Source organism: Anneissia japonica, unplaced genomic scaffold, assembly GCF_011630105.1.
Source record: "Anneissia japonica isolate Jap-2015-1 unplaced genomic scaffold, ASM1163010v1 scaffold16746_len47418_cov120, whole genome shotgun sequence".
Classification (NCBI taxonomy): domain Eukaryota; kingdom Metazoa; phylum Echinodermata; class Crinoidea; order Comatulida; family Comatulidae; genus Anneissia; species Anneissia japonica.
In genome coordinates this window covers 1-10,285 of record NW_022727658.1, presented here as the reverse complement: position 1 = coordinate 10,285, position 10,285 = coordinate 1, and the positions used below count along the sequence as shown (strand labels likewise).

The 10,285-nt window shown below is 32.8% G+C and overlaps 1 long non-coding RNA gene across 1 annotated transcript; it reads right to left on the bottom strand.

Annotated features, from left to right (window-relative positions):
- Positions 1 to 4,315: 4,315 nt before the first annotated feature.
- LOC117113780 lies at positions 4,316 to 10,285 on the bottom strand. Its single transcript, XR_004446250.1, has 3 exons — positions 10,210 to 10,285; positions 9,809 to 9,855; positions 4,316 to 4,881 (listed from the first exon to the last, which is right to left on the bottom strand). It is a non-coding gene; the product is annotated as an uncharacterized LOC117113780 (long non-coding RNA).

Genomic DNA, 10,285 nt, shown 5'->3' with positions numbered 1-10,285 from the left:
TTTTATCAATGTTTCTCTGGTAGACATCTTGTACAGGGACATGTTCCCTTTTTGCCTAATCATTATTATGTTTTGAGTGAAATAAAATTATGAATTATGAATATGAATTCTGTTAACATAATTTTTTCCTAATTTGAATAATCCACAGCGCTTTTGATCTTAAAGAATTTTCTCTCTCTGTAGATCTTTGTAACTTATCTTGCACTGCATTATATTAATCTGTTAAAATTTGAGCATCTTTATTCAACTTTAATGTTAAGAGCTCCTTAGTGGATTGTTCTAAAGACTACATTTTATCCCACAGTTTTGCCTCCTTTTTATTTTCCTTAATTAGTCATCTGCTGTATGATATTGTCATTCCCCTTAATTCACATAATAATGTTTCAAAATAATTGGTCGTTTATGTTAAATGTAATTTCATCCAGAGATTTCTTGTTGTTGAAATTCCATAGTCCTTTTCCTCTTGATATATTTTAAAACTTTAGTTTTAAAGTTACTGGAGCCTGGTCTGACCTATATTTTGTTTTTATGTCACATGCCTGTGCAAAAGTCACCAATTTGTTAGATATTAAAAAGAAATCTATGTCTAAAAAATGGTACCTCATTTAAATATCTAGCTATCATATCGAAATGAATAATATTTAAAAAGTAGTTTTCATTTCTAGTGGAACGACGCCAATTGACTCTTGTATATTACATCTTGATTTAACCAGTGAACAGTTAAATTTAAACTGATTTAACCAAACAAAACCAAACCTACAAAAATAAAGCATATAATGATGATTGAGGTGATTTTTAATTACTTAAAGCATAATCATTTTCCTTATACGATTTCCAGTGGGCTGGGAAGAGACTGGGGGAAAAGCGTTTGGGGGAAGGGGCTCCATAGTCATAATACTCATCTAAACACAATTCAATTCAATATGCTTGTAAATTTTCATAATTTAAAGATTGCAACATTTTATACGGGAGAAAAATGCACCGCGGGGAGGCTGTGCTTCTACTACGTAGCATAAGAGGAGTTTCTAGTTCATTAAAAGTTTGTCAAACCAAAGCAAAGCAATATACAAATCAAAATTTGCCTTACCTGACGGATTAGATAACCACCTGAATCACTAGTGAATTTTTTTTTGCAAGTGTTTTGGGAATTGTACTTAGCATTTAATACTGTAACTTCAGGTAGGTGAAGCATCGATGCGTTTCTCCTGACGCAAACACGCCATTTGCATAACTAGGGAACAGTTAACTGTTCCCTGGCATAACAAACATATTCATACATTTGGTTGATTTGGTTTGCGTTCGACAATATATTTTTTAAGTGGAAGTATCAACATCAGCTTATTGACATCACACCATTTTAAAATACCTATTTCCCTAAACGCTGGCACTACGGCATTATACGATAACTGTAGATTAGAAACACGTTCAGTAAGTTTTGTGGTCGTCTGCAACAATGTCTACATACGTGAATATAAGTAAGTTCGTTACAAGTTACATATAAGTTCGAACCACGTTACTCATAGGTTACAAATATGTTTTGACTTTCGAGTTATTTACAAGTAACGTGTGTCAGCGTTTGTCAACGATCGCTTAACTTACCTACAACGTATGGCCCTCGTATGCGGAACGTACGAGCCATACGCCGGCATAATTCGAAAAGTCCTTCAGCGTGCTCTTAACTTATACGAAACTTACCAATAACTTATTCGACGTACGCCAGCGTGTTCGCCAATTTTTTTCATACGTCGGCATACGCTGGCTAAATCGTCAAGGTGTGACAGGGCCAAAAGTAACGTGTATGAACGTGTGTCAACGATCGAGAAAACTAATTACCTACAACTTATGGCCCGCCAATACGGCACGTATGAGCCATACGCTGGTATACGTCGAAAAATGTTGTGCATGCACCATCACAGGAATAATTAATTTTCAAAAACTACCGGTTTCTTTACTTAGTCCTATGCCACCCATGGAAGTGTTTGACGTTTTAAAGAGGATTCGTCTTAATAATGCAAGTGGTATTGACATCATCCCCAGAAGGTGTTGCGCGAATGTGAATACGAATTAAGTATACCTATATCTAATGTTATAAATGAATCTAATTCTCATTGCAATGTCCGCGCCTGAGCAATGGAAATGTGCAAATGTGGTTCCATTGCCCAAAGTGTATTCTCCCACATGCGATAAGTTAAGACCTGTTTTCCTGACCTCGAATATTGAAAGATTGCCGAAAAAGAAATGTCAAAAATCAATTTTTAGATGCAAAATCCGTTCGATTTTGTAAGTTGTTTTCTATATCTAATGGTACCTCAACAATGACTCCCAGGAAATCAAATAAATCTAAACATTTTAATTCTAAAATTAATAGAATTGAAAGTAGTCCAATCCTTTATCTGACCAATATACTTCAAGAATCACACTTTTTCTTCCGCAAACAGTACATCCTTGCTTAACATTGTGTGTCTGGTCCATTATTTCCAATGTTAACATCTACTAGCTTTAAAAAATTACAATATTCTATAAGATACATCAAATAATGAATCATTTTTAATCTGCTTTTGTATATAATTATAGATTTATTAATTTTGATAATTTAACAACTTTATAACTTAAAAATAATTGTAATATTTTTTTTAAATATAATTTAATTCAGTGTTTTATATGTATATTATTTTCCTATTTGTAGTATTATAGTTGAGTGATGTCTCATTTTGTCTTTGTTTTATAAACCTATTTTTTTGCAATTCTGTTTTAGCTGTATTCCTCCTTTGCTATCCCTCGAAGTGGAGGATGATGGTCTAATCCTTGCCCTAAAACTTAAAAGCTACCTCTCTTTTGGTTTCCTTCTCTTCTCATACTAGTAACTTTATAATATTGTAGTTGTGTAATATATACTTTGTTTATCTTTATTTCTGTATTTCATCTTTAGCTGCATTAGAATTGCATCTAAATAATGAAATAATACTAATGTTTATGAACACACACTTTGTATTTAAAACTGTGACTCAATTGCTAAAACATGTTCGAATGTAGGTCAAGATTTTTGAAATCTATTTTAAACTAATTTCATATAGCTATACATCATGCTATGTATTTGTTTTCCCAATTTACAATGTTAAAACAACATTTTTTTATGATTTGTTGATGGTTTCTCTTTGTGAAATGGTTAAAATCGTAAACTTTGAGACCTGATTTCTCAAAACTGCTTAATTTTGCATTAATCTATCAAATTCGATGAACTTGAAGGTATAAATCAAAAACAACGTTATAGTAAATCATGGTAATACAATATTTTATCAAAAAACGACTTTATAAAATATATCGACAAACCGAAAAAAATTGTGGCAGTAAGTGTTTTAATTAGTCTCAGCTTGTAATTTGATTGACAGAAACTGAAAATGCCAAGAGGCTATACTAGCCGGGCACTTGCTTACTAGGATTGATGAACATCTTGGAAAAGACACAAATTCACACATTTTAAAAACATCTAAATAAAAAAAAAATCCAAAACTTTAGCTAATACTAAATGCTTCAACGTCATTGACAAGGATAACAGTAAAATTAGATTACGAAGAGACTAGTAATAAAAGAATTACTAGAAATTATATGGAATAGTCCACATCTTAACCTTCAACTCAATCACCAAGCTTTTCTGTTTTTCTGTTTTGCTTTTCTGTTTATACTAATGATGGGTTAGATAGAACAACAGAATTATGTATAACTTAAATCCTTAGTTTTTTCTTAAAATGCGCTGTTTTTCATCAATTTGCGTCCGTTTGCGCATTTCAGATAATTTGCATATGAAGGGGCATGTGACTATAGTATGGTGTCTGAAAAGTTTCAAAATCACAAGAGTGCTAAATGCTAATTACTACCTTGTTATTAGTGGTGTACATAGTTAAAAACCTGAGAGACGTGAAATGTGTTACTACACCAGTTGGCTGGGGGGAGGGGGAACGCCAGGGCCTCCGCAGGGGTCCAGGGGCGGAGCCCCGGTGTTAGTCCGGGCTTCAGTCACATAATTAAAAATTTGTGACAATGATCTATGTGCGTGTTTGGCTGAGTTGTCTTAGTTGGAAAAGAGAGATTTTCTTGGCAATTTGATTCTGGAACGATAACGAAAGCTCGTCACCGTTTTCATATTTTTAATAAAACCAATTTCTTCTAATTTTAAGTAGATTTTCCCCCTGAATTCGTGATAATTTGTTATCACGCATGGACTTGTGCTAAATGTTTATTTTTTCCCAATTATTTTAATAGCGGATGTATCTTGTAGATCATAGACAGTTGCTATAATGTGAAATAACAGATTGTCTGAACAGCAACAGTAGTTTATTCTTTAAATTTTATAATATTGTAAATCAAGCCCTCTATATTTAGAAATTATACTTCAGCAAGCACAAAATTAACATGAACATATTCATTTATTCTTTAATATTTATATTATATCCTTCTTCAGTTATGTTCACTGTTCACGTACGTTATAGTAAAAAAAATGTTCCTGCTTTATCGTATCACCATTGATAGAAAAGCTGTCCATATATATCAGCGACGAAATCATACTTTCTGTATACAGTAGTACATAATTAAACATCAGCCATGATCTCGTCCTAGATTCGATCTTATTTGCTATGTATTCATTTATGTCTACATTCGCGTAAAAGTAGCTACTAAGTACTATACATAATAGGCAATTCTTCATGGTAAAAGATTACATGGGGTACTTGAGTTTTCTAACTGTAAACATGACATGATTTGTTTAACCTGGCTGACGTGGCAGGCCCTACTTGTTAGTTAGAATGTACGAATTTGGCCTTCAATGCAAATCAGTTCTTCTGCTTTGTAGTTCGTTAGCTTCACGTTTACCTTACCACTTACGCTCTGTAAAGAAAATTGTTCAGATCGTTTAGTCTAAGAAGACTTACACAGCATTAATGTAGATGTAAAAAAAAAGAAAAAAAAAAAACCGGACAAAACATTTTAAGAAATTGTAATTCAACATAAAAGTACGCATTTTTAAACCAAAGTATATAATGTTTTACTATACTATACCAATGTCTTAATATTAATTGATCAGCTCTGGCTGGATGGACCACACTCACAAAATATTGTTTAAATACACACACACACACCCACCCACCCACACACACACACACACACACATTATATATATATATATGTATATATATATATATATATATATATATATATATTCAATGCAATTCAATTCATTTCTTTTGTTTCAGACAATTAATAACCATATAATACAAAACAAAACAAGGCAAGAGAAAAAAGATCAATCAAACTGATTGAACAACGCACAAATAAATTTTGAACCTCTTAGAAATAAAGGACAAGGCCTAAGTGTACAGCAGACATGTCAACCAACAATTCAATTTGGAAAACCTCAGCACATTTTAATATCATGTGGAAACAACCATGTTTTGCTGGAGAGTTGACGCTTACGAAAACTAAAAATTGAACTTTATTAAAAATTCTAAAAAAGACAGAATGCCACAATTAACGAACATAGCACTGGCGCTACAATATCTTGGCAACTTTAACAACATTTTGAGCGAGTTATTATAACAAACTTGTAGGGATCTATGGTTTGTTTTCTTATGATTGGCACAGAGAGCAGAACAATTATTGTTATACATGCCTACAATAAGATCTTAATAGTCTCAATTTTCAGAGCAAAAAGAAAACTTTTTACTAAGTGTGTTGCCTCTTACACATAGAGCCCTATACAGGCGCTGAATATCAAGATCATCAGTGGTATCTGACGAGAGTATGTGTCCTAGATATCTCACATAATTTACGTATTGTAACTTATTGTTAAAAAGAAAAGTCTTAGGTTCTCCTGTTAATATTCTAACAGGGGGACAAAAAAGTATACATACTGACTTCGTAGAATTAAAAGTAATATCATGATCAAGTGCATAATTTTTACAGATTCTGACAAGTTCCTGCAACTCACTTGCCGATGGGGAAAGCAACAAAAAAAAAATCATCAGCGTAACTTAGATTATTAAACCTAACATTTTTTAGTTCACAGCCAACTCAATTATTGCTCAATGTAACGTTAAATACATTGATGTAAAAATTATACAGTAAAGGTGACATTAGACCACCTTGTCTCGCTCCGTTAGTTACTGGTAATTCATGTGAGAGACAATTACCCCATTCAACAATAAATCTCTACATTGTACCATGACAGTAGTTTAACAACAACAATAGATGTACCCGCTTTGATAATGTTACTAAAGAGAACATTATGATTGTCACGATCAAATGCCTTACTGGCATCTAAGAAACAACAGTAAACTGGGCTTTCATTTCTATTGTAGTAATCAACAACTTGCTTAAAAATAAAAATGCGTATCAGTAGGAGATTTTACATAAATGCAAATTGAGTATCACTAGAGTCAAGAGTGCTTTACCATGGACCTATTAATAAGTATTATTATTATCTTATTAATAGGTCCATGGCTTTACTAAAATACATTAAACAATGTTCAAGGGCAACAGAAACAAAGTCAATTGGTCGATAATTATCTTTGCTGGTAACGTTACCGGTCTTTGATTTGGCAATTGGTATAAGTACAATTTTAACAAGGTCACTGGCAACTTGTCCATGAATAAGAATAGAGTTAAAACTTCAGCTAAGTAGTACCGCAATTCTATCACCAGAAAATTTCAAATGCTCACGCGAGAGCTTGTCCAGACCAGAGGCTTTACCAGTAGGAAGCTTAGTAATAAAATTAATTATAATCTCAGGGTTAACATGAGAAGAATTATAATCGGAAGTGCAATTTCTATCAATGACTACTTGCTCATTATTTTCAACACAATTGAACAACTTTTCATAGTGTGCGGCCCATAGCCAACATATTTCCTCATCTACCTGGACACCGACGATAAATTGTGAGATTCGGGATATATAATTAAAATTTCTGACGACAAAAAGACGTAAATATTTGATTAAAAAAACACTTTAATTAACAGTGACTGCATAATATATACTTGTAAAGAATAATTCGCTAAAAATATCAATATCTTCTGGGTATTTTAGGTTTTACTTTAATTAAAATTTCAATTGTTTTGTTTACAATGTGTTTATTTTGTTTACATGTTGAAAGCGTTTTCTTATTGTTTTTTTAGTGCTGTTATATATAACCCGCCCTTAAACAATTCTTTCTACATGTTAAGTAAAAAAAATCTATGTACTTTTAAATTATACTTATTTATTTATATTTTGCAGATATATTCTTCAGTATAATTATCTTCTTTTATAAAATGCAAGGACCTGAAAATGTTAAAAATTCTGATTCTCGAACATTTTTGTGCTTGTGCGAAATTAAAAAAATTGCAACAAAAGGAGGGTTTTGACAGAGCCGGTCACATAATTATATATGCTCTATACTTTGCAATATCATTTGAAAACTAGTATCTACCAATCATTTGTCATAAAAATAAAATCAGAGAAAACAATTGTATTTTGTTGAGGAAACAAATTCATAATCACTTTTTAAAATGTAGACATATACCCCGGTATTCTTAAAACGAACTTTAGTCATAGTTCGAGCTAAAACCTCAAAATTACGTCATTTCGTATTCTTAAAACGAACTCGGAATAGCACTACGACTAAATAAAGAGAACCTCGACTAAAATGATACCTCCACAGGCCGTTTTTTAAGTCAGCCTAGGGCGAGCCTAAATCTCCGACTTGAAATATTTACCTCACTAAAAACATGCTTTTTGTAACTTACGATAAAGTGAAATGAATAAAAACGATTGTATAAATTATAGGTCTGATGTATCTCCAACGTGTTAAAAAAAAGGAACATTAAGTTTAGCTTCCAAAAGGCGAAATTTACATGTTTTTCTAGCCACATGCGAAAGTTCATGATTTGCACGAAATCCCTTTGCTTTGCGGTCAAGTATCTTCACCGTAACAGCAACAAAGATGGCGCCGCCCTCGCTCGACCTCAACTCTAGTAGTTTTCCAAAGAAAGCAATTTTTCAGTTACAGTTCAAATTCTCTATCGTTGGATGTTAACGACTAATATAGTTATTATTATAGAATATTATTTAGGCGAATTATGGTCTATTATGAAGTATGAGGAAATAATTTTTTGAAAGACAGACGGCAGTTTAATATTCACCCGCGTTACCAGATCTCTAAACTTTCGTCTGCTATTAAAATTAGCTCTTTTCATTGGTTAGTTTGAAAGTTGTTGCTTGCCAGCCGTCTTCAGCTGAACTACAACATGGGTGTGATTTAGTCGTGGTTAAAACTTCGACTACGTTGTTTGTATATGCAAATTGAGACTAAATGAAGTTCTAGTTCGAAGTTCGACTAAAGTTCGTTTTAAGAATACGGGCGATATTTCCTTATACAGTAGTATTAAAAAATGAGAAATTGCAATTACTAAATACACACAAAGCATTCAAATTAATCCAGTCTTAGCATGCTTTACTTTAATAATAGTATAACGTATGCAAAAATGTCGGTATCTTTTGTTTTCGCTTTTAGAAAAAAGATTATCTACTTAAACTATTTTACATCTCCGAGTCAGAATGGTCAAGTACCGCGGAATGAGTTAGGGTGACTTGCATTTGTTACTTTGGGCTGCATTTCTAACCTTTCAAATGTAAGATTATAGCCTCATCCAGAAAACAGTTTAACAAATTCACTAAAAGACGTCAACATCAAAAGTAAATGTCAACGTTACTAGATTTCAAGTATTGGTAACCTACTATTTTCTAAGTTTACCTATTATAAAAGTTATCTATTGCGATTTATTCCTAATTTATTTATTTTACTATACTATTTTGCTGGTAATAAGTTCAATAACAATACCAATTTTACACTTTCAGCTGGACTCCAGAATAAACCCGCTTTTACTTCTCCGTTGTCGATACACCGGATTTCGAACACCGGAGTTGGTGTTAGTGTATGGGTAAACGTCAACGACACCGGTATGCTGGACCCGAGTTCAACGAAGCTGAGTGTTTCAGGAGAAGCTTCTCAGGGATAGTCCCTTTGATATCGAAACACACAATGTAAACAGTCCCGCCTTTCACAAACCGGGATTTTAATCATTACACATAATGTAAGTTATATTTTATTGCTTATGATTGTATTTATGAAATTAATTCGGTTTTTAGTGTACAAATAAAACAAAATGTTTTACCCCGGCATGCTAAACTTGAATTGCAGATTTATGAGCTAGTTTTCCTCAAGAATGTCCATAGAGGGCAGCGTTCAACACCAGTGTCCAACCGGTGTTCGCTGGCAAGTGTAAATGGGTGTGACCCCAGATCATCTCGCAGTTTCATTTTTAAGTGTAAATGGGTTTTTGGCTTCGGTGTCACACCGGTGTTTGTTTTGGCTTCATAGTCACATTAAAGTCATACTGTGGTGTATAACCTAAATGTGACTCTTTCGTTGTTGTTGATTTGTCCCCATGGATTTACGTCATACTATGGTGCATTCCAATTGTCTTTAGTAAGAAGTCATACTGTATTTAGTAAGCATCCACACCCCCACATTCAAAACTTAACCATTCAGTTGTATACCCAACAACGACACTTAAAGACTATTATAGTTTGTACTTAAATGCAAACGTCAAGTCATATACTTTAGAACCACAGAGTTAAAATCGTACCAAATCAGCTCAATATATCTGGCCATGCATTCACTAAACACCATACAACAGAATTCAACTCATTTTACAAAATATAAAGTAAATGCTATTGATTAATTTAAAAACTTAAGTTTGCGCAACAAATTACACCTACCGGCAAGTAAAATCTGGTATCACAAACTGCCTTTAGATACAACCATTCTGAAATGAAAAGAAGATTCTTTAGATAAGTGTATTTAGTGTCAAATCAACGGCGTCCAATTCAACGATCTATGTCAAGAGTAACGCTCAATGAGAGTACAGTACAATACTTCTTCAAATATATGGCCAGTTAAACCTAACATAATTTTAGTTCTAACATTAAGATAAATTACTTTATTAGCAAGTGTGTTAAAGTAATATCATATTCATTTACTCTTTAAAATGAAGAATAATAATATACTGATAATGAATACAGTAAACTAATAATTAAGTAAATTCAAAATGAGATAAAATGATCAGAGAGGGAAATTTGAATAAAAACATGATTCAATGCTAACCAAATTAAATACTCACCTTTCTTACTCAATGGCAGAGGGCACTTAATGTCGTCGTCATCATGCAGCATGCCGCAGTCAAAAGCAGTGAAAAA